This window comes from Solanum lycopersicum, chromosome 10 (assembly GCF_036512215.1).
Source record: "Solanum lycopersicum chromosome 10, SLM_r2.1".
NCBI lineage: Eukaryota > Viridiplantae > Streptophyta > Magnoliopsida > Solanales > Solanaceae > Solanum > Solanum lycopersicum.
In genome coordinates, this window is record NC_090809.1 from 21,334,162 (window position 1) to 21,361,475 (window position 27,314).

Below are 27,314 nucleotides of genomic sequence, written 5' to 3' on the forward strand. Positions count from 1 at the left end.
CCCAAGAACGCATCTCATTATTGTATTTATGTTGTTTTCTATTGTTCTAGTTGATTTTTTAAACCAAAACCTGAATTTTTTTACATTCATGTCACCCTCTGATTGGATAATGTTTTTATTCGATGATACGTATTCCTATGACTGATTTGAGCATATTCATTCTTTTCTATTAAATCATAAACATGTATCACTTCCTGTGGGATTCGACCCCAACTCGTTTAGTTGGGTTATATACTAATTAGATATCCACATTTCGAATTGGATGAAGTATCCTTGAAACATTGATTAAAATAGGGCTGCAGCCAGGGAATGATGTTGTTTGAGTGTCTTTGGTTATGTTGAATTTTTTTCTTTTTGGTAATAGTTGAATCTACATACATTAAGTTTTAGTTTGTGAGTTCTTGTTTTGAAATAGAGGACATAAGCATATCTTTTGACAATGGTAAACCAATGGACCACCCTCATCTAAGATTGATGGTTCTTAGGGATAACATCCTTACTTTCAAGCAATTGGAGGGTGAGACTTTCCATGAGTTCTGGCCAATATTTGAGGCATTATTGCAGCAATGCCTAACTCATGGAATCCTAGATGAGATGCTACTGGATTGTTTCTACATAGGTCTTAGTCCTGAAAATAGAATATTGGCAAATCAATACTCTTCGGGTTGTTTGATATGGCAACCCTATGAGACAGTAGCCCAACTCTTGATTGCGTAGCTAAGATCAACAAAGAGAAAGAGAAGGACCAAGACATAGCCACATTGTTGATTCAACTAGATCTTTTGGATAAAAAGATCATAGTTCTAGAAATAATGTGATCATGAAAAGATATGTACATTTCCTTCACGAGAAGGAAAAAATATTGAGAGAGAGAGAGATAAGAGAAAGAGAGATGGGAAGATAGAAGAGGTAAACTTACTCATACATTAGAAAGTTCAAGAACGCGACAAAATATTGACAGAGAGAGCTAAGAGAGGATGAATACATGCTAAATCGAATAAAAATCTCTCAGTCCGTATTCATTAATCTACTGTAGAACAAAATAGGTCAGGTGTTGTCTTGTCGCTACCCCTGCAAGGAAAAGGATTGTCTAGTCACATTGAGAAAAATGCCAAGAATAAAACCTCAATGAGGACAGGAGTAGTGTCACGACTTGACGTTAACTAAGGTGCTTTTTAGGAGGAAACCCAAGTTTTATTTCTTTTTTTTTTGAAATAATTTTGTGTTGATTTTGCAGGTTGAAGTGTAGAATGTGAAGAAATATGGAGTTTGGCAAGAAAAAGTCAAGTTAAGCACTCACCAAAGAGGTTAGCGAGCTGACTTGGACTGTTGTTTTACTCAAGAACTTCCAAAGTTTTATTCTGTAAAATTTGGTGGGCCTAGGAAAAATTGGCGTGTCACCATATGGATAAACTATCACAATTTTGTCCACCGTTTGTACCCCCACATTAGCTGGAGGTCCTGTAAAACTCAACAAGGTAAGGACCTAATTGACGAGTCGGCGAGTGGGTCGGAGATCAAAACTAATATTGTTGAATAGGTGAGAATGATTGTTTTAAGGAAAAAAGGTTTAAACTTTAAAACTCTTTCACATTACCTCACTTTTAAACTTCTCAAACTCACACCCGCCCTATATTATTCTATATTTTGTATTTTTACTACTTTTTAGTTATATATTGTGTGTTCACAATTTGATTCTGTGTTCCCAAGGTTTTTAAATTGTATATTCGGTATAAAAGGTTAATTTTCCCAACCCCGTACGTATATTTAACAATTTTACTAATTTGCAGTTGTTTTTATCTTAGTGATGTGTTGTGGGCCTCTCTAAATCGTAATTTCTTGCTTGTGTTCCTATTTTAATTTGAACATCTTGCCTAAAATGATTAATTGTTTATTTCCTGATTTTCATGCCTTAAAATTGATCAAAATTGTCTGGTTGTGGGTAATTAATGTTTCGTCTGTTTTGGTGAAATCGAAGTAACTCACATTCGTGTTGAATGGCATATATTGTCTGATGATGGAGTATTTGATGTTACTCTTAAGGCAATAAGTCTTCAAATGTCCTGATTTGGCTAAATCGAGAGAAGTCAATGTATTTAAGGACATGGGCAGCATGGGCCTTAGTCTAATTGAGCTAGTGTACGTGTTGATTTTTTCTGGGGGGGGGGGGGGTTAAACGACCTGTTTAGCCATTTTGAGTAGTAGACTTTATTTCTGGAAAAACTGGCAGAAGCGACGGACCACACGACGGACCGTCATGGGCACGACAGACCGTCATGGGCATGACGGACCGTCGCAGGGTCTTGTTTCAAAACACTTAGAAAATCTGAAATTGGGTACTGAAAATCGACTCTTTGAACTTCGTAACGGAGTGGCAGGACGGACCGTCATAGGTGTGACGGACCGTCATAGGCCATTCACCCAAAATCCAGTTTCTGAACTATGTGACGGACAGCAGGACGGACCATCGCAGGCGCGACGGCCCGTCACAGCTTGCGTAATCCCAGTTGGAGTCGGATTTCTGGTTAAGTTTTAAGGGACGTTTTTGACTATTCTTGCCTTAATTATAAAGTTCGTGGGTTTATATTAATAACTCAAATTCTTGGGGGTTAAAAGAGGTAACCCTAAGTTAATTAGTGGGGTATTATTTCCATCTTTTATTCTTAATTATATACTAATTAGGGTAAAAGAAAGAGGGTTGGAATAAGAAAATAGAAAGAACAAGAAGGGAGAGAGAGAAACGATCGAGAAGAAGAGGAAAAACACCAAGCTTTGACGATTAACTTGCTTGATTTCAATTCTTCGGTGGAGGTAGGTTATTGTTTCATGCTTCATAAGTAAACTCTTAATAGTGAATGATATGTATTGGTAGTATTGTAAACCCTACTATATGCTTAATGGTATGTTTGCATGAATATGATTATGTGATTGTGATAAGATAAGCATGATGAAAATATTGAATCCCAAATCTTGAAAAGAAACTTTAATATACATTATTAATGATGATGCCTTGGTATAGAAGAAGGCTTGATGAATTAAAGTAACGGGATTGATTATGCCTTGGTATAGAGAAGGCTTGATGATTTACAGAATGATATTAGTGGATCGGAGTGTCACGTTCCGACACATAGTATTAGTGGATCAGAGTGTCACGTTCCGACACATAGTATTAGTGGATCGGAGTGTCACGTTCCGACACATAGTATTAGTGGATCGGAGTGTCACGTTCTGACACGTAGAATTAGGGGATCGGAGTGTCACGTACCGACACATATAGGGGATCGGAGTGTCACGTACTGACACAAATAGGGGATCGGAGTGTCACGTTCCGATACATAGTATTAGTGGATCGGAGTGTCACGTTCCGACTCATAGTATTAGTGGATCGGAGTGTCACATTCCGACACGTAGAATTAGGGGATCGGAGTGTCACGTACCGACACATATAGGGGATCGGAGTGTCACGTACCGACACATATAGGGGATCGGAGTGTCACGTACCGACACATATAGGGGATCGGAGTGTCACGTACCGACACATATAGGGGATCGGGTGTCACGAACCGACACATAGAATTAGGGGATCAGAGTGTCACGTACCGATACATAGCAGTAGGGGATCAGAGTGTCACGTACCGACACAAGAGGAAGAAAGATAATGAATCTTGAAAGATGATAATATACTCAACTTAATAAACTTAATTCCCAACTGAGTATGGTGTTGAGGCTTGAGCCCTCATGGATGAACTTGATGGTACTTATTGATGATTATAGTACTTGTTGTTGCTACATGTTGAGTTTTTTAGTTGATTTACGATAATATTTGATATATACTGTTCCCTATTTTGAGTTGGCCGATGATATCTACTCAGTACCCGTGTTTTGTACTGACCGCTACTTTTATGTTTTTCTTCTTGTTATTTGTGGAGTGCAGCAAACGTGCCGTCATCTTCGACTCAACAGTAACTCAAGCCAGTCTTCGTCACACCGGATCTTCAGGGTGAGCTAACGCTTCTAGCTTGGACTGGATCTTCTCCTTCATGTCTTGATGCCTTGAACTTCCGGCATGGACTAGTTTCTTATGTATTTTTAGCTTCTTAGAAACTCTTAGAATTAGTAGTTTAAAGTAGATGTTCTTGTGATGATGACTTCCAGATTTTGGGAATAATAATAGTTATTGATTTTATTAATGAGTTTAAGTCTTCTGCATTACTTTCTGTTGTTATTACATTGAAATGTTAAGGTTTAGATTGGTTGGTTCGCTCACATAGGTGGGTAAGTGTGGGTGCCAGTCGCGGCCCGGATTTGGGTCGTGACAAACTTGGCAGCGGGGTTGAATTTGGATGTAAGAAGAGAAAATAGGCACATAGGACAATTTGACGAGCTGCGTGAAACATTCCAAACCACTCGGTAGTTAACTGAAATCTCTTTGATCGCCTTTAATTTCATGCTAAGTTTTAGTTTTGGTTTTGTAACTTTTGGCGAGAAGCCTGAGTTTGCCGAGTGAACTCGACGACTCAGTTAAAGTGTTACAACTAGGGGTAGCCCCTAGATGTAACATGACGTACTTCACACCTAAGGGGTCTCATACAAGCCCTTAGCATATTCATAGCATAAGATAATGGAAAAGTATGAAAAATATTCACATTTACAATCGAAGTCATTTTCACAAAAATGCAAGCACAATTGTTTATATGATTTGTCTCAATCCATCTATTAAACTTTTAATATAAAATCTTGGGATAGATCCCATACAAAAGTAGCACAACATAGAGAAATGACATAAGGAAAATAATGGGTTCGTTCTCGAAGCTATAGGGTCTCACCAATTCTTCAACCCCTCTTGCACCTTAGGAACCTAGACTTCAAAGTAATTCAATATCCAAAATCCTACATTTGATTAGATTGTACGCAATATGCTTTAGTACAAAATATACCAAGTATGAAAGCATGCAGAATATGATAAGAGCACTCAAAATTGTTAGTCAACGTATGATTATGCGTCAACAATTTTGACTAATTTAGGCTTTTATTTTAATAGATTTAGGGTCCTCAAATGCATATTTTGTCCCAATAACTAATATAAATACTTGGTTTTTAGGGATTTGGATTGAGGAACAAAGCATGGACTTAGAAGAGAAAAAGAACAAGAGAACTAAAAGGATGAAGAAAAGAACGTCCGAGGATCGCCTAAATCATTAGGAGAGTTACCGAATGTCCTTGGTCTCTCCTTATGTTCGAGTGTTATATGCCATGAAGGAGAAAATCAAGTTGATGATAGAATAAAGCAGTCGGCGAGTTTCTGAACAGTTCCACTATGCAATATGATATCGCCCAAAGTTACAGAACCTCAAGGATGCTGAAGGGAAAAGCAAAATGGTGATACAAATGACAAAGGACAGATTTTAGAGTGAATCAGTGATCTAGACTTATTGCACCAACTGATCCATCGCAACCTAATTTTTTTACATTTACAAAAACAGTTTTAAATTGTTAGGTTAAGATGGAGACAAAGAGTTATCGATCTATTTGTGAACATTGTTTATTTTTCATGTTTGGAGACAAATTTCCTTAACTTTGGAGAAGTTTTAAGATTTCCAATTCGAAGAAATTCAAAGTGGTGTTGAAGATTCTTCATTGTTAACTTTTGAAAAGACAATATAAATCGTACCAATTGATGGAAACACAATTTGGTATCTATTTCTTGGGGTGGGATTGTGTGATTATGGGTTGGTAGAATTGTTGGATATTGCTAGTTTATAGTTTATTTTCAGTTTAAAAGTGATTTCGTTCAGTAGTAGTTGTGGTTGAATTTAAAGAGTTGTAGTTTCAAATACAATCTTAGCTTAGTGTTTTAGGTTTACTTGAGAGAGGGGTTTTGTAACCAAAATTGCTGAATTTATGGTCTATGGATAGTGGGTTTTCATTGGTTCAGCTTGAGAGAGTAAAACCTAAACCCTCTTCCACACATTCAACTCGAGTGAGCGGATACACTAAGGCAAAGGTTGTGCTTAATTGTCGCTTGTTAATGTTTGAGAAAAAATAATTTTATTCGTGGTTAATTATTTGAGAGAGATTTTACCTCTTTGAAAGTCTAGCTTCATCACTCATATACAACGGTTTACTATTAATTGCAATTACCCAGTTGTATATCTTATCCCTTAATTTTATCACATCCCAAGAATCCCGCCTCCATATTTATATTTTCGTGCATTTACTATTTTAGTTGATAATTAACTATAAACCCCTCTTTGATAATTGACAATTATGTGAATCTATAATTTGATATGTTTTTATTCGTAATTGTCTATTACATATGACCGACTTAAACTGATTCGCTCTAGTATACTATTTCTCAAAACCACTCCATGTGGGAACGATCCCAACCCTTGGTTTGATAATATTATTACTTACAATCGTTAGCACTTGAAGTGGAAGTAGAATCGTGTTAAGCAAAATCACATTGGCGCCATTGCCAGAGAGAGGTGTTAATTAAGAACTTTTGCTCTTGTTTGTTATAGTTGAACTAACTGAATTTATATTTATTTTAATTGTGTCTGTGTTCAAATAGGATTTATGAGTGTTAATGACAACAATGGAAGCCAAGTAAGACATAAATATGACATCAAAAACCTCAACGATGTTAATGTCCCTCATCTCATGGGTTGTATTAGTATCACTCACTTGCGTCAACCAAAGGAAATGCAGTGTTCCACATCACAAGTACAATGTTTCAACCATTGCAACTAATAGGACTTTTCAGTGGGTTGGCTTACGAGGATCTCCATGAGCTATTAGAAATTTCGTGGATGTATGCGGGACCTTCTCTTTCAAGAATATCTCCAAAGAATCGGTTTGGTTGAGGATGTTCCCGTTATCTTTAATGGGAGGAGCATGCAAGTGGCTATCTTAATTGCCACGTAAATCAATAACTTTGAGGGAGGAATTGGATACCACATTTAATGTGCAATTTTTCCCTCCCTCGACCTGAGAAAACATCCAAAGCTTTAAGAATTTGAAGGAACAGACAATTCATTGGACTAGTTTTGGATTCAAGATGTTGATGCTCCAATAAAAACTTAGGCTTTCCTTACAACATATTGCTACATCACTTTTATCGAAGCCTTGACTCTGCAATAAAAAAAGGGTGTTACTAACCAACTTTCGGTAGGAGGATAAATGCAGCTACCTTATGTGATAGCGGCTCAACTCTATGATAGCATGGGCAATATCTGCAAGGCTTGGTACACCAACGAAGATCATATATTTCCTCTCACATTTAAATTTACCAAGGAACAAATGGAGAAAGATAAAAAGAAGGACTAGAACATGGCATAGATCATGACACAATGTGAAACTTTATCAAAAAAAGTTATGGATATGGTGCTCGAAGTGTCCATACCGTAGATGTGAAGTGGGATAATCCTTAAGAGGAAAAGTTAGAAGCATACAATAAAGAGGTGAATTTCCTAGACATCCTACATAGTGGTTATCGTTCTTACTACCCGAGGTAGGTTTGTAACCAAGGTTGAAAGATCGAGATCGAGAGTGGAGGGACCAAGTCCCAACTGGAAAGATGAGGAGAAGGATAGGTATGTTCCACTCTACGAGCGTAAAACTCGAAGGATTAATAAGGTGAACAGTATGAGGATATGCTTTAGAGTATCCACAACAAAGTTGAGGGGTTTGATTAAATTTTAAACAAAATTAAAAATGATGTGTTGACCCTCATCCAGACGGTTACGCCCCATTCCAACTCGCTCAAGCCATGGAAGACCTAGATGGGCCACATTTTTCCTCATGTGAACTCGAGACAACAAGGGGATTTTCCTAGCGACACTATGATAAACCCAAGAATGAGGTTTGAAGGTGTAATTCTATTATACCACGATGTTAACTAAGGCGCTTCTTGCGAGGGAACATAAGATCCTTTTTATAGCTTTATTTTTTTTAGAAATAATGATGTGTTCATTGTCCAGATTGAAATGTGGGAAGTGTTGGAAAAGTGAAAATTGGCAAGATAAAGGTCCAGTTGGTTAATCGTTGAATAAGTTGGTGACCTCGGCTTATACTTCCGTCAGACTTAAGACCACTTTTAAATGGAGTTTGCAAAACTCGACAAGCCCAATAAATTATTGGTGAACATTAATAGGGTTGTCCTGATTGGATCATCACATCAACTGGAAGTCCAATAAAACTCATTAAGGTAAGTGACTACTTGGTGTGTTGTCAAGTGAATTGACAAGACTGACCAATATCGCCGATTCGGCGTCAACTGATCATTCTTAATGCTAAAGGTATAAAATATTCAATCTTCTTCACTTTCACTTACTTTTAATCTTCCCAAACTCATGCACACTCTTTATATTATATATATGTTTTGTAGAGTAGGTTTTTTAGTTGTTGCATTGTGTTCGAAGTTGGAATACTTTGCCGCCTAGACCTTTAATTTTATAATGTTTATCATAAGAAGTTGTTTTCCATGCCGTGTGTTTATTTTTATCGCATTTTGTACTCATTTGAAAGCTCTCTTATCTTAGTGATGTGTGTTGAGCATCTATGATCCTATTTTGTTTGAATGTTCCTATTTTAAAATTCAAAACTCTTGATGTATTATTTTGATTATTGAAACTCCATTTCATTTGTTTTTGAAATGATTTGAAATTTTTGGAGTTTTGCTTGAATATGGTTAGTGTTTGTTTGGTGAATTTGAATTGCCTGTTTTGCACCAAATGATGTGACTTTCCTGATGATAAAATGGGTGACACCAATCTTAAGGGAAAAAGTTGTCAAATGTCCAAATTTAGAAAAACTAGGAGAATTCATAGTATCCCGGGGTATCGGGTGTTACGAGTCGTTTTTAAATTTAATTAGTAGATGATTTGAGTTTGTTTATGGGTTTTTGGGGTTGAATCTGATAAGTTGGGTAAAATTTAGGCACGTTGGGTCATTTGGGGAGTTTTTTGGAGCTCACCGAACCATTCAGCGGTTCGCGAAGTTTCCTATATCGTCTTTAATTTGATACTTTTCTTCTATTTGGGTTCTATAACTTTCGACGAGAAGGTTGAGGTCGTAAAGCTACTTGCCGACTAGCCAAAAGTCTTCTTGATCACTCTTTGAGTACACCCTGGAGTGTTTTTTCATTCAATCTTTTGACATGCTAATTCTCGCTCGTCGAATGCCGTCGATTGTTCGCTTAAAGGCGTTCCCATCATTGACTCCCGAATTGTTTTTGAGAATTTTGAGCTAATCTTTTCGGTTAGCCCAATCTTTCTTGCCAACGTGATTTGATCACTTTCCAAACTGATCGGCGAGTCTTTCTGCAACTATATTTTTGTGATTTTTATTGAAAAGTTCCTATCTCTTTCCAGATTTTTGCAGACATAATACTAACAAACATAGACATGTCATTTTAGAACATAGTAAGGTGTATCACAATCAACAAAGGGAATCAAATCCTACATAAAAGAGAAAGACAACAACCTCTAAGTGTAGATCAGAGAAGGGGTAAGAGGCTTATATCTTGTAGGTTTACTACTGGTTCCTAAGTTGTTTCATCTTAGCAGGAGAATGAACAGCCTTTACAGTCTTCTCAAGAGGTTAAGGGGTGATGGTTTGCGAACCACTTTTGAAGAGAAGTTGTTGTCAACAGAAGGCCTTGAGGGAAAGTAGTCCTATGTGGTAGACACCACGTACTTTCAAAAATTTAAGAAGTTCAGCAGTCCCCGAGGCACCTTTCTTCCTTTATGGGTCCAAGAATCTACATGGCTTCTGGTGATTTGGCTCCCAAGAGTAAGAAAAAGGCAAGCGAGTTTAGAATGGTGAGGTCGATCGTTGTTCTAGGGTAGGAAGTCGGTTGCAAAAGTGAGTATATTATCACTATGTTGGGTAGATATCTGCATTCTACAATTCCTTATGTTACCTATCGCCCAATGCATAGATAAATTAACGGACTAGTTTGCTCAATCAATTTTTGATACTACCCAAGATGGATCAAGGTAGGGGTGCGTATTAAGAAGACAGATTTGAGTATTGTTCGTCGTTCTTGTTTCTTTTCTTTAGTAACACTATAATGCAATCTTAGAACGAGTACATTCTATGCCATCCTAAGGCAGCCTACCCTGGATCTATCATATCTCACATGTGCATCGACGTAGGACTTCTTATATAGCATATACTCCTATGAGGGCCAAGTAGAGACACCCATCCTAGCTATTCCAAATCCTGATCACAGAGTTGTGTCAACGTGCTCAAGTGCCCCGAGGTGCTGCTAAAGATGTTGAAGTTTCCTCGTCCTACTCCACTTATATTAGGCGCATTGTTCTTGAATACACACGTAAGGAAGCTGATAAAAGAATGACAACTCCTGTAGAGAAATCCTAGAGGTAGATGTTTATTCGATACCTACAGAGGCATCATTTCCTACTCCGTCCTCTGAGCCTTCATGTAGAACTACCCATCCTTCCTCATCTTCATAGGCTCCAAATACTTTCACTTCCTCCCACCCAGCCAAGATTACTCTGATGATGATCCTGAAGATGAGGCATATAGCCCATTCTGGTGATGTGAGGTTGACAAATCTAGAGAGATCTATCCCACAGATTATTAAGGATACTATTATAGCTAGAATGACCCAGCTCCGGCCTCTGCTGATGATTTGAATACTAGAATCACGATTGTAATAGCAAGTAGGGGAAAACCTCTGAGGTTATGGCTTTAAAAGCTGAGGTAGCAGACTTGATGAAGGACATAAACTATCTAAAGTCTAATGTTTTCACTTCATTATGCAGGCTCTATATCAATTGGACGTCCCAATGACTTAAGACATTCCTCCGGCTACCATAGGAGATGCACATAGGGACTTCAAAATATTTGATGACTCATAGGCAGATAGTGATGGAGATAAAATCGAAGTGTATTATGAAGCAATATTTGATGGTATGGTTTATATTGAGGATGTCATGGTTGAGAGTGTGCGCCAGATTTCCCTTAGAGATACAACTATAGAGGGGATAGAAAATATGGCTCTTCAAATGTGACTCTAGGTACTGATACCCAGATTCACAACACTACACCATGCATATAGGCCTAGGCAGATGGAGCAACTGTGTAGAAAGAACCTTTCTTTACCCCATCAATGTCTTATTTTTATTTTGGCTTATGGATATTTATTTCATTTGCATTTAACGACAAATGACTTTATAATTGATGTGGTGAGGCCCACCTTTGTGAAACTTTGCGAATATGGTTTGTTTATTCCATTGGGTTTTGAGCTTTACCTTGTGTTTTAATTTCATATTGTGGATGATTGATATTTTGGTCTAGTTTTAAATTGTAAATGATTTTGTCATTTTCAAAAAAAAAATTAGCAACCTCTAGTTTGTGTTGAATGTGATTTTTCTCTTGCAAATTTAAGTCTCGATCTTGATCAACCAATGACTTAAATAGTGCTCATAATATAAAAAAATATGAATGTGTGGCTACGATGAGGCTAATTAATGTTTTATAAAGAACATGTGAATTGTATTAATCTCGTTATGACAAGCCAAGTGTCGTATTAAGTCTCATGCGATGAACATTACACACTTGCTAAAGTGTGGCGTCTTGTTTGACATAGTGTCATACCTTGTGTAAATGAGCTTACTGTGAACCTTATATGATAAGACCTAAAATTTTCCCCATTGGACCGTTTGACTAAGTGATGTGATATCATGATATGACTAAGGAAACATTGTAGAGTGTGAAACAATTTGACATGTACCTCTATCGTGGCCAACATTGTGAGTATGTGAGACTTGCTTGAAAACCCCTTGAGCCTTGACCATTACTTGGAAGTAACTTGATGAAATCATAAACTTTCTTAATCTATTACCCTTAATCCTCATGAAGTTGTAGTTAGTTTGAAGAGACAACTTAGGCCAAAGGGTGTGGTGAAAAGAGAAGGTATATCAAGAAGTGCAAGAAAGTCTCCTTTGACGCATGGTTTTGAGAAAAATGGAACCCCTCCATATAAAAATAGATTAAAAGAAGAAAATAATGAAAAAAAGTAGAGCTCTGGATAAATTTGAAAAATATATTAAAAAAAAGGGTTTCCAACAGTCAATAAAAGATGAATAATGGGATGACTTGTGAGCACAAATGAAAATGATGAAGAAAAGGGAGTGTTACTCGCACTACATTTCATGAGGATTGAAGTCACTAAGATTTAATGACTATATCTCTGCACTCAACTCCATTAGTAGCCTTAAAATATCTTTTTGATATTGAGTGAGATGAAATAAAGCTTAATTGGAAAATACGGGCAAATCTCTAGGTGAAATCATACATTGTGTTTATCTTTTTGGGTGTGAGCGTTGCATTTGATTCTAAAACATCAAATTTTGACCCATTGTGTCTTAAAAAAGAAAAGCCCCTTGTGTGACGGCATTTGAACACTTTTGTTGAGTTTGAACTTTAATTTAAAGCAGGTAGAGTGACCTTGTGATTCTTTTGTAATGGTAAGTCACAATGTGAATCTTTCAGTGCAAAATTAATCCTTGCATGAGAAATTTGAGTCTTTTTGTTTTCATTCATGATTTAATCTTGTGTAGCACTATTTTAAACATACTTTACAAATTGTTGAACTTGAGTTTTACTTGAAAACAAATAAATGTCGAAGTTGGGGGTGTTGATGAGTCTACAATTTAGAATCCTTTAGAACTTTATTTTATTAGATTTAGTGTCATCAAATGAAAATTTTGTCCAAATGATTTATGTAAATCCTTAATTTTGACGGATTTGGATTGAGGAACAAAACATGGACCCTAAGGAACAAAATGAAACAAGGCACCTGAAATAATGAAGAAAGGAAGGCTTGAGGATTGTGTAACTCATTAGGCGAGTCACTGAATGGCCGTGGCCTCATCTTATGTTCTATTGTTCTAACCCTGAAGGATAAAATCAACTCACCGATCAAAAGGAGCACGCAACGAGTCGCTGGACAGTCCTGCAATGTAGTGCTACATTTCCCAAAGTTACAAAATGTCAAGAATGCTTAAGGTTAAAAGCAAAATAGCAATAAAAATGACAAAGAGAGGATCTTCAAGTGGATGGGTGATCTTGACTTATAGCACCGTTTGAATTTTCGCATCACAATTTTAACATCTATAAATAGATTTTTTAAATTCATAGTTGAAGAAGGAGAAAGAGAGTTTTCTATCTACATTTAAATATTGTTTAGTTTTCATGTTTGGACATTTTTTCTTAGACTTGAATGGTTTTGAAGCTTTCCAATTGCTAGAAATGTGAAGCAGGTGTTGAAAATTCTTCATTGTAGACCTTTGTAAACACACTATCAATTGTACTAGTTGATGGAAGCACCACTTCGTAACAATTTTTTGATTTCTACAATGTCTAGCGAGAACCCCAATTCTTGGGGTGTAATTATGTCATTATTGGTTGATATAACTTTCGGGTATTGCTAAATAATAGTTGATTTATTGATTAAAAGTAATTCGTTCATTAGTTTTTGTTAATTTTAATGGGTTGTAGTGGCAAATACAGTCTTAACATAATGTTTATGGCTTGCTCGAGAGAGAGGTTTTAAAACTAAAATAGATGAATCGATGGTGTGTGGGTAGTGAGTGGGTTGTCATTGGTTCAGTTTGAGAGAGTGAATAGTAAACCCTCTTCCATATATTAAACTCGAGATAGTGAATGGTCTAAGGCGAAAGTTGTTCTTAATTTCCACTTATTGCTGTTTGAGAGTAACTAATTTTATTCGGGGTAAATTGTTCGAGAGAGATTTCACCCCACTGAAGTCTATCTTAATCACTGATATTTTGTTGTTTACTATTAACTGCAATTACCTAGTTGTTTATCTTACCCATAATTTTATCACATCTCAATAATTTTGTCTCCATATTCACATTTTCGTGTATTTACTAGTTTAGTTGATAATTCACTATAACCCCCTTTAATTATTAACATTTGTGTCACCCTATAATTTGATATGTTTTCATTCGTAAATGTCTATTAGTAATGACTGACTTGAAATTATTTGCACTTGGCTACTAATTCTCGAGACCAACCCTTGGTTCGGTTATATTACTACTCACGATCATTGGAACATTAATGTAAATAGTGTCCTGATACGTCATATCATACGACATAAGAATAAGAGATACTAACATAATCATATCATAATCTCTAACATAGGCATCATATATTCATAAGTCAATATAAGACATAGAATATGACCATAGGATATAAGTCAAAATCATAAATTGCCGACTCTTTAACATAAGCATCACATAAACATAATTGACTCTTAGTAATCTCTTCCATTATAGAACCATTCTCAAGTAAGCTCAAAAGCATAGAAGTGCAAAGCAATAATAGCATCCCATAATACTACCAAACCCAAGTATCCCCCTTTGGTCATCTTAATCATTTATCCATGATAGAAATCTTTAAGATTTTTAACCGTAAGGGAACAATACTTCTATGTATCCTAAACGATAACTTGTGCAATTCAGGAGAGGCATCCCATACTACCCTGATCACTAAGCATAACCTTGAACTCATCTTAGTTATACGCACTCTTCTTTTGTCTCAATATTATTTTAACTCTCATAAATAAGGGAATCGCTCAACTTTAGTCAATTATTCCTATGAGGGAAACAATAGCATAATCCTTTCTTAAGACTTCTCTTTAATAACCTCAAGTTATACTTGTTCAATGTATGCATATCATCACATAATACTATTCATGCTAAGTACTACTTTTCGATGCTTATGCTATCACTTCTTGGTTTAAAACTTAATTTTTATCTTTAACATTAGAAAACTATGCTATACTCCATTAATCACATATTAGTTCTTTATCATCTTGAACTCTATGAGATATTACTTTTATTATGTCTAAGTTCCTTCTTATCATGGATCCTATCAGAGACTACTTTAAGCATCTCTAAGACCATTTATACTCTTAAAACTATGTGAGGTACTTCATTGAGTATATCTTGGCTTATTTAAGATTTTGAACACTTTGAGATACTTCTTTAAACATGTCTTAGTTCATTGGATATACAGATTGCTACTAGAAACTATTACTCAAATTTCGGGAAGGCTTCCATCTGATGAGACCCAACTTTGGGAAATCCCACACTCTACTACGTAAGTGATCCCCCTTTCACTTGGATAGTTTTCACAAAACCTAGGTTGTTCTCCCTTCTTCGTAAAGTACATACCCTATCTTGTGTGACACTCCATTTCAGTGTCAATATCTATTTGGAGCTAAGCATACACAAAAAATATTTAGTTATTAAGCCTTTCTTAACAAGCATATCTTATGGAAGGATTTCCTTGACAATCAATCCATATTTAAGTGATTCTATCACTTCAACTTCCAAGAATTAATAAGGTAGGTTAGGTGAGTATAGGCCTTTCACCATAATCAACTAATTAGACATCTACTTTATTTTGGAATTTACTCTCAAAGCCTTAGCATTAATAGTTATTCAAATTAAACTCACCCCAAACCCCTACTATTATGATCACAAGCCTTACTCTTCAAACTCCCTTTCGTAAGCTCTTCTTTGTACCTAGGTTTCAATGTAATTTGATCACATCTTTAGTACTACGCGAATCTAATAAAAATTTCTCATAAAGGTTCAATTAAAGCATTTGAAGTCAAGATCAATCATATTCAACTTTCTAATTCAATTCAATATTATAGGTTCCTAATTTTGAACAATTACTACACATGAATTGATTCAAGAAGATCACCCATGGACCTTCTAAATGGCATAAACCCACAAAATATCACATTTATTAATTTAGACTAGGGTTTACCATATAAATCACATGAATTCATCATAATATGTCAATTGAATGTTCAAACAATTAAAGAAGGAAATGTAGCTAAATTGAGTTTTTGACTTAACAATTGGGTGAAAATTAATGGGGATTTACGGGGGGAGATTCCATGGATGAATAATCTGACACCTTATTTAAAATACATAATAAGGCTCCCAACAATAGAGGAGAATATTCCTCCTTCTCCTCCTCCTCCTCCTTCTTCTCTTCTGCTACTTCTCTTTCTTCTCGTTCTGCTCCTTTTACTTCATCTTCTTCTCCTTCTCCCCCTTCTCCTTTTTCTCCTTCTTATTCTTCTCCTTATTCTCCTTATTATCTTCATTTTCTTCTCCTTCTCCTCCTTCTCCTCCTTCTCCTTCTCCTCCTCCCCCTTTTCCTTCTCCTTCTCCTTTTCCTCCCATTCCTTCTCTTTCTAATTCTCCTCCTCCCCTTCTCCTTATAACATTCAAAAAGTTCATGACTTGGACTAAATCTTCACATGAAGATCTAATATTCAAAACACTATTTCCAAGCGTAACATACTGTATTTAATCTAATTAGGAAGTGTTAGAGTCAAAATGTCAAAGAAAATTTTGAAATGTGTGTTAGAGTGCCTTGGCAAGTTTCAAGGCATTTTAAGGGTAATCAATTAGTGAAATTTTGTAAAAAGGTACTAAATTTGTGTTAGAGCATGTAAAGGTTCAAAACGTTCGGTACAACTCTCCAAGGACCACTCTAGGGTAACCTAGAAGAGGATCCATCCATTGACCCCAACATTGCCCCATTTGACAGTGTGCAACCACGAGTACCAAGGATGAGCGATTGATTGGACAATGATCCATTGTTTGGGTATGTTGGATGACATATATTAAAATTTTAAGAAAACAACTACGTCTCTGTCACCATGATGACTTGCCAGCAGGGGTCGTTGATAGAGCTATGTGGCATCAATGTGGTGTTGTCGATTGAGACCCCACTTCACTGTCCAAAGATGTTTTAGTTAGGGGTGGTTATGGAATTTATTAATTAATTAGTTAACGGTATAGTTCGGTTTTAGTTGATTAATTAAGAACTATATAAGTATCCTAAGTCAGCAAACTAGCCTAACACCTCATTAATTCCTAAAACCCACATCTCTCTAACATATCTGTAGTCTCTCTCTTCCCCAAACTTAACCCTCCATTGAAGAACACTAAAGATATCATTAAAGTATGAATTCACTAATTTTTTCATCTCCAATTCGTGGCAAGGTCATTGAGGTATGTTTTCTTTTACTCTTGGGATTCCTTTCCCCAAGAGGTCCTTTTGAAGATTATTTTGAACTTTCCTAAAACTAGGGTTTCAATCTACACATGGGTTTTCTCTTCAAAATGAAATTGTTAATCAATTGTGATGAATTATAGTCTTTTATCATTGTTTAACTAAGTATTAATGGTCAATTGTAATTTATCACTCAAGATTGCCCCTATGAACCCCCCTATGAACCCTTGTTCTTCCTTACACTCATTATGTTTTATAATTCTATAGTAATTGTGAAAGATGATGATTATATAAATGTGTAGATTAGTTATTACTATGTAATACATAGTAATACATATTGAATTCACCTTGGATATGCATTGTCTATGTAATTCTTGGTAATTGAAGTACGAAGGCGGTGAAAGGGGAATAAGGTATGAAGATTGATTATTCTTGAATTTGATTATGAACTATGATTTAATTGGATTGTAATGTTTCAATGCCTAATGTGTGGTTGTGATGTTCATAATAAGTATTACTCATCCTAACCTTAGAGTATTGAATTGGTTTTGAAGTATACAAGTATGTTAAAATATGATCTTTATATTATAGAAAGTAACTTGTTATGATTATTATAAAGTGTTGAGTGAAAGGATTCCTCACTTTTATGTGATTTTCTAAAGTGAAAGGTAGTTCTCACTTATGAATACTTTTGAGCTATTATGATTAATTGTTAACATAAGGGTTTAGAAGAGGCTATTGTGATCTTGTAATATTAATATGATGAATACCAAAAGGGAATAAATGCTTAGCACCGAAAGGGCATGTAAATGAGATGGAGGTCTTAAGTATAGTATGTTTGGTCTTCCACATGGGTTTCTTCATGTTTAGTAAGTCCGGATTCCCAATATATGTGTTGTCTCATGATATGGAAACCTCCATGTTAGTTAGTCACGATTTCTATTGACAATCTCTTTGACCCTTAACTATGTGCCCACATAGGACTATCTCTTAGTGGATCCACCTAGATAGCTATGTAATATTGGTTACACTTTCTGTAAGTGTTAACTCTATCTTTTTGGTGTAAGTGGAGAACACCATATTCCATGTAGCTAACATGGTCTCATGTCGGTTATTGAACTATCTTCCCTAATGTAATAACGTAAAAGAATAATACAAGGATGTGAACTACTAAAAGGGTTAGTCTTAAAGGTTACTACATAGGGTGAGAGAGAGTATGTGAAATCTCTTACTCATTGCACATGTGGGATCCTAAGGGATGACTCTAGTAGTGAGTTGTGTGAGCAAGTTGGTTACATGTTATGTATGATAAGATTTATGTGACCTTATGAATCAAGCATGTTATGATTAAGCGTGATATTATGTGTATGTATGTGGTAAGGGACTTAATGTGACACATACCTTTGGATAGGGTTATGGGGTTTTATTCTTTGCATTAGGCGAGTGTTGCTTTAGGTTGCGTATATATTTTGTTAACATCATGTTCGGTTTACTTATGATGTTCTATATACGTATATGTTGGTTAATTGAACATGATGCATGGTTTTGACTAAATTTTGCCTTTTCTTTTGCATTAATGATTTTATGTATAGGATCGATACTTAGTACATGTGTTTTGTACTAACCCATACTTTTTCCTTTTTCTACATACAGTGTAGGTTCCGGCCATTGAAGAGCTTCTAGGCCACTTTTCAAGGATACTTGTACTTCTTCCTCAAAGTAGTTGGTGAGTCCACAAGTTCGAGGATGTTGCCTTTGATCTGCCCTAGTAGTATCGAAAAAGTCTAAGAAGACATTCATTTCTTCCTTATTCTTCAAGACATTTATTGTAAGCCCTTTGTGGGAATATGTAAAAACCCATATTTGTCCCCCCCCCCCCTCGAACATTGTAGCTTCTTGTTATTGAAGAGATTCTAGGCCACTTTGCAAGGATACTTGGACTTCTTCCTCAAAGAAGTTGTTGAGTCCTCCCAGTTCCAGGATGGTGCCTTTGATCTACCCTAATATTAATGATATTGTCTAAAAAGACATTCTTTCTTCCTTATTCTCCAAGTCATTTGTTGTAAACCCTATGTGGCAATATGTACTTGTATAAGGTTTATGCCCAAATATTGCCTTCATTTAGATGATTCAAAATGAGACTGTATTATTAGACTAACTCTTTATATGTTACTTATGTTAACTAAACGAGAAGCCTATGTAAGCTTCCTATGTGAAGAGTCTAAGTAACCTTCATATGTATATATTTAAAGTGAGTGAGAGGTCTATGTATAGCTCTATATGTATAAGGTTTCAATATTTTTCACATTTTGACCTAATGTATGTAGTGATGAATGCTAAGAGGCTAGTATTCGTCCTCTTCGAAAAGACGACGCCGGTTGCGTCTATGAGGTTCTCCCGGTTGTAACACTCCTTATCCTTATCCTTCTCCTTATACCATTTCTCCTCCTCCTTCTCCTTCTAATCCTTCTTGTTCTTCTTCTTCTCTCCTCCTTTTTCTTCTTTTTCTTCTTCTTTTTCTTCTTCTTCTTCTTCTTCTTCTTCTTCTTCTTCTTCTTCTTCTTCTTGAGAGAGGATAATTTGAGAAAATTTAGGGTATTAGATGGATGATTTACGATAATTAATTTAGGGGTGTTTAAATAACTAACTAACCAACCCACCTTAACCCTTAATGAATTACTAATTTAAATCGCGAATTGAACTTAAAACTAAAATAAGAAAAACTGTTATCACTCACAGAACATGGGTGGGTTCGTTCTCCATGATTCACCCTGCGTGGGTGTGGTCAGTGGCCTACAGTTTCAGGTCTGTGTAGACCTTAAAACATGAACACCATCTATCGGGAATCAGTCCACCTACGGCAAGTAGGTGGCAACCGTAGGTCACTAAAATTTTGTAGACTGGGGATTGTTTTTGAGGTCCCCCTCAAGGACCCCTTGGATGATCTTTAGGGTGTCTTACCTTGAATTATAGCCCCTAAAACTTTGATTCTAATTACGGGAATCATTTCTTGTGATATTAATCAACATACTACATTCCAAAACTCTTACGAAAAGCTCTAGAATTCACTAGTTAAACTTGCTAGTTTTCGGGGCGTAAAAATATCTTCTCCTTCAGATCATTCTTCATCGAATGTTGATTCTAAACAATTCTTCAAGTCACAACTCTAAAATTTCAAACCATTATGCATGTAATATATCTACATGCACACAACCAAACAACAAAACTTCAATTCAACACTAAACTCATTCAATCCAACACAAGGAAGTATGAACTATATCTACCAATCCAAAATGCATGCAATTATATATTTTACTTATTTTCATGTATGAACTATAATATCCTAACTAAAACATGCTCAATACCCACTCATGGAGTCTAAATGTAATTTACTTCAAAAAGGAATTTATTTAAGGAGAGATATTTCAACTCCAAATAAGGCATGATAATTTACTCGTCTCATGAACTCTATGTGAAACTCCACCCAAGCGATCTACGACATGAGGTAAAAGGATGAATATAATTCATTTTTAACAATAACTAAGCATTTTCATGAATATGCACATAAGGAAATCATGGCACCACATAAACACACAATAACCCCACAAGATAGGAACATTATCTCCCCCTTAGGAGAATGCCTACTCGATGTCTTCTAAACTTCATTCATACTAAGATAAACTTATAGGTACAACATAACAAGTCACAAAAGAACAGAAGAAATCTAGAAATTTACGTAAAACAAATACCTAAAGGGACATGAGGAGATCATTCTTGACCTTCTATAGATTGGATAGCTTAAAACCTATTCTTCTTTTGAGAACTTTTATAAGGAACACTAGGGGAAACATTCTTACCCTCTCTTCCCTTAGCCTTAAGAACCAGGTAATCTCTCATTTTATTCCAATCCTTACCACACCCATAAAAAACATACATGTCGGCTAGTAACTTACCATAATGAATCCTCCCACAGTTGGAATAAGTAGACTTGGCCAATAGAGATCGACTACCCTTCTCTTGGTAAAACCTAGGGGTGTTGGATGAATCTTTACCAGAATACCTTTGTTTAGACTTAGTCCTTCCTTGTTCATCATACTTAGCATTACAAAAGTTCCCATCATCAGTTCTAGCTCTTTTTACCTCCCAATACATTTTCATAACCTTTTGCTCCTCAATTTTTTAGCATGCACCATGTGATGAGACATATTCATACTTGGCAAAACGACATTCATTAACTACTAAATTGGATACTTTCATAACAAACTTATTCATCTTGTCCCTAGAATCCTCCACTATGGTTAGCATATTTCGATCATTGGGTGAATTTAAAAATATACTACGTCACACTCAAACCCCTTTGTTTAAGATTTATGAACTCTTCCATGTTTAATTCCCTCAAATATATGGGAAAGAACCTACCAACAAAATTCCCTTTGAACAATTCAAACTTTATTGGTCCCTCTTCGAACGACCCATTATTTTTCCATTGTTCATACAAAATTTATGATATATCCCTCAATTAATAAGTGGCTAGCTCCACTTTCTCTACCAAAGATAATACCATGATAGAAATAACCTTATACACCTGATCTATGGAACCTTGAGGATCTTTTTCCACCTTGGAGCCATATAACTTCGGAAGGTTCATCCTAAAATGAACTTTCACCCTAGAAGTAATCATCCCCCTGACTAACTTCACTAGAGCTACCACCTCTCTATTAGCTTGAGTTTTTATAGCTTGGGACTGAGTGGTCATGGTTTGACCTAGAGCCATCCTGTCTTGAGTTAACATTTGTAGGGTAGCCATAAAATACTCTTGAGTTGCGTTTTCCCCTATGGGGTCAATCAGAGCTTGATGTGTCACTTGGAGAGGAACCTCTTGTTTAACATTGAATTCCTATTCTCTCTTAGCTATTCACCATTTTATTAGACATACCCTGAAAAAACCTGGCACGGACTACAAGAAGGGCCTACTAAAGCCAAACTCGACTACACAACTTAGAGCATGGGGAGCTGATATTTTCTAAACCTACAATAGCCTCCTATTGATAAATGTTGTGTTCTTCAAATTTATGAACAAGACGCTACTAGACATGGTTTAAGACAATCCTAGAACAATTCTAAACCATTTGCTCTTGTTGTAAAGTTCCTTATGACCAAGGGGTACCCCCTAGATGTAACATGGTATCTTCACCCCGATGGGGACTCATACAAAGATTAGCTTAATAATAACATAAGATCTTAAAAAACTATGAAAAATTAAAAATTTTAAAATCGAAGTTGTTTTCATAAAAAAGCAAGAAAAATTCTTTCAATATACTTTTTTTAAACCATCTCATACAACTTTTAAAATACTCTTGGGACACAGTCCATACAATAGTCTCAAAACATAAAGAAATTAAATAAGGAAAATAATGCATTCGTCCTATAATGTATGAGGACTCACCAACTTTCAACTCTTCTTGCACCTTAGGAACCCCTCCTTCAAAGCAACTCTATCTCAAAAACCCTACATTTTATTAGAATTTAAGGAATATGTGTTACTATAAAATGTACCAAAGATGAAAACTAGCATAACATCACAATAGCATCTTAAGTGGTTAGTCAACGAAATACATAAGCATTAGAGATAACAAAGTTAACTTAGCATGTTATGTCACGACCAGGGAACACCACCTTAGACGTAACCAGCGTCGTCATCTTTGTATAGGACTTAGAAAAGTCACGTAGCATTCGTCATAACATACCATAGGTTAAAACGTTGAAAATTAAAACTTTTTACATATTGATGTATACATAGACCTCTCAGATACTACTTACAGAGTTAACTTAGACTCCTCACATATGAAGCTTACATAGGTTTCTCATTTAGTAAACATAACAAATGTAATAAGATTTAGTATAGGAACACCGTCTCACATTAGACCATCTAAAACGATGTAGAACATTCGTGCATAGCCCTTATCTTAATCCATATTTTCCATATAGGGCTTACATCAATATCTTCAACAATAGGAAAGAAATGAATTTCTTTTGTAACAACCCTAAAATGACTATGCTAAATATGCCTAATTTATCTAGAATTTCTAGGATTCGGGAAGTGTTGGCCGAAATTTACCATTTTTTGCAAGTTAGGCTTTGTTGAAGTGACATTTAGGTTGATTAAATTGATGATTATAATATGATTTTTTAGAGGTTTGGTGGTCATTTCTCTTACCCTTCGAAAAAATCAAGATTTTTAAACAATTAAGAGAAATCCTGATTTGACTAAGTCTCAACCAAATCTCCTATTCCTAAGCTAACTCATTCTCACGTCTCTCTCTACTCTCACCTTATTTACACGCTCAACTTTCTATAAAACAAAAGAACAGAACAAAAATATAACAACGTTCATCCACATTCAAGAACTTGATCTCGAAAACTCAAAAGAAAAATAAGTTTACAAACGAAAAGTGAAAATCAAGTTCTCGACGGATTGTGCTTGTGATTTTGTTGGTGAGATGTTGGCTAAGTAATGATTTTGGAAGAACATCTTTGAACGACTCTAGGTATGGGTTTTCTTCCCTCTTAGTCTCTTTTCCAAGAAACGGTTTTCTTCCCTCTTAGTCTCTTTTCCAAGAAACCCCCAAGGTCCAGACTATTCACAATCAAAGACTAAGGTTGTCCCCATTGCATGTGTCTATCGTTAGATCCTTTGAAAGATTCAAGTCTGCGTTGGTATGACTTATGGTAGATGATTTTAGGGCTGGTTGTGATTACATGTTTGAATGTGTACTCGAAATTATGTAGAAATGAAAGAAGTGTTTCCTAGAATGTGTGATATGTTAACTTGTGGCATGCACGTGTGTACTGAGATTTTGGTCTCAGTTTGTAGCATGAAATTTGATATGTTAAACTGATGTATTTTACGTGTGTGAATATGTTAAAAACGTGATATTCATATGAGATCAAATTTGTTGAATTGAATGATAATTCTTGACTGAAAGTTACCTTGAAAATACACCTAAATATCTCCCTAAAAACTACTCTAAATGTCTTGATGTTTAACGTCAAAGTGGGTGAGAAAATGGACTGCAAAAAGGTTATTAAATTTTCGAAAGTAACCATGAAAACACCCCTAAAGATTTTTTAGATGCTACACGTATATTTTTCGAAATCTAACATCTAAAAGTTGAGAAAATGGACTGCAAAAAGAGTGAAGAAATTTCCAGCATTCTGGATATTTTTTTAGGCGGCTTACTGTTAAAAATTTTAGTTAAATTTTTATTTACAAAAATGTATGAGGTCCGAGGGCATTGAACCCAGACCTCACCATATACAAGTAGTAAAAAAATTAAATAATAATATGAGGTGAGGGGGATCTGAAATGGGGTAAAGCTCAAATGAAAAGTTACGAGAAAAAAATAGAATAAACTGAAGTGAGGTATCTGGGGTTCGGACCCACAACCTCTTGGATGGGTGAAGGAAAGAGGAGAAAAATAAAATAAATAAATAATAAAATGAGGTATGTGGTAATCGAACCCACAACCTCTCGGTTGAATGAAGAGAATTAAGGGAAAAAAATAAAATGGGGTTGTGGGGGGTTCAATCCTACACCCTCTTAGCATAAACGAAGGAACCAAGTAATGAGGAAAAAAGGAAAGAATGTGGGCGTGGGTATTCGATCTTGGGTCCCCAGGAAATGTTTAAGAAAAAATTCAAGAAAATAAAGGAAAATATATGGGGGTTATGGGGATCGACCTAGGGTCCCCCAAATCATAAAAAAAAATACATTTATCAAAGTTTAATTTAAGAATAAGTGTTACTCAAGGGATTAGAAACCGGGGTCCATTGTCCAATTCTGTATTGATGCATAAGTCTTACTAAATAAATCATTAATGAATGCTGCCAATAGGAATCGAACTCGAGACCTCGGCATACTTACAAGATGCATATTTATTGTACCACATAATCTTGGGTAAGTATGAGTCACTTAAATGAATAATGAATGAAGCCTCATGGCTTGTACGCTTGGATTCATAAGTCCAGCGTACGTTTGAATATAAGCGAACCTTAAATGTATATGATGAAATGATGTGAACCTAGAAGGGTTAAGTAAGAGTGTGAAATATACTAAAAAGCCAAGTGCATTGGCATATGATGAAATGAATATTCACGTAATGGGAGTGTAGAATGATGTATAGTCAAATCTCAAGCATACTCCAAAAGAAAGTGTTAAGGAAGAATTCATAGTTAACATGTAAAGAAAAGGGTGACTACATGACTATAGGCTAGTGCTAGTGAGACAAGCTATATCCACGCCTAAAACACAATGTCACTAAATGAAATTTCTAAGAGAGTATATTTATGCTATACGATGAATAAGCAAAGATATAGTGGCTACATAAGGATAGGCTAGTAAAAGTTAGACAAATTGTATCTACGCCTAGAATCGATGTCCCTAAATGTAAATTCCAAGAGAGATTATGTATGTTGTACGATGAGAAAATAATGAAAGGTGAGTAAAAATGAAATGAAAAGATGCTAAGAAAGAACAGGGTGACACAACAATATGAGGCTAGTGCAAGTGAGACAAGTTGTACCTACGCCAATATAATGTTACCAAAAGTACTCACCTAAGAGAGTATTGAATATTAAGAGACATGCCTTTATGACACTCTACATGTAAGTGTAAGGACAATTCACACTTATTATGAAATGATGAGATGAGAAATCCTCTAATGACCTATTGTTTCACTTATACTAGAAGCCAGCTTCTATGATGTGTGAGATGAATGTAATGGAACTTTATATTGAGCACCGTAGGCTAGCTATGAGTTACAATTCCTTCTTTTGGGAAGGTAGAGATTTGCGCAATTCTCATGACATGATGTTATCCGTCCAGATGGGTATGGGTCTCCCTAAATCTCCTAGTCTTTTAACTATGCTTCCAACATGGGAACTAGCCACTTGTTTCCACCTAAGTGAGCTAGGTATGTTCTTGGCTTCTCCTTGGCCAGTGAATCCACCTCTTTTTGGTGTGGGGAAGACACCGAATTTCATGATTCTCGCTTGATCTATGTTGGTTAAAGTTGAAGTTCCTCAAACTGTGAAAGGTAATGAAATGAATGATACCAAGGTATTTGGATAGGATAATCAAGAAGTGAACTAGACTCAAGTTATGACACTAAGTCATTCTTGGTCATTGCATAGTAAACCCGCTGATAGTCTTAAACTACATCCTAGGTATAGTTGGTGTTTGCACTAGACTATGAATGAATGAAAGTGAAGTACGTAAAAATGAATGAAGCAGAATCTGTGTTTGCTAAAGTAGACTTTTTAGTTGAGGTCCCATATGTTGAGACCTCATTTTGGGAACTGATTCCAAGATCTCATGGCATATGAACGAATGATATGAAATATGTTATGTGCAATATGGTATGTGCTATATGCAATATGGTATGTGATATGTGCAAAATGATACGTATGATGATTCATGTTACTCTCATAACATGACTTTCCTAATCCAATTTGGCAAGTCCACTAACTTGACTTTCGATAACTCATATAGTTAGGAGAGAGCTCTTCATAATCATGCATGTTCTTGGTGTGTGCTTGCATATACCCATACTTAGTACAAGTGTTTGCTAATTCCATAAAAATCTTTACTTTTAGGTGCAGGAACAGATGGATGCTAGAGTTTACGAGATGAAACTGAAGCTATTTGGATGTGGAGCATTCATCAGGAATTGGTAGGCCCTCATGTTTCTGATGATGCTTGTATTTTATATTCTAGCTTAGATATAAGCTGGAGCTAGTGTATTATGTTCTACTAGTGTTTCTTTCTCAATAATTTTCAGACATTGTATTGGTGCCATTCTTGCAACTTTATATGTTATGCAGTAATGACTATTTCATTCAGTTGAGTATCTTTATATTAGATGGTTGTTGTGAACGATTATGAACTGATGTAGATAAATCTTTTATGAGTATAATATGTCCTACTATGATGTACATGTATACTTCAAGTAACTAAAAGTTTCAAATCTTCCACTAAAATAAACCTAGATGATGTAACGATGACGTATGTATGTAGGCTTGTCTGCAACCTCTAAGAAGTCAATGACGCCGGTTTTGTCTAGGGTCTAGACTCCGGTTTTGACAAAGTTGGTATCAGAGCGTTAGGTTGAATTTCAAGGGAAATAACTTCACATCAACCACATTGAGTAGTTTCTAAT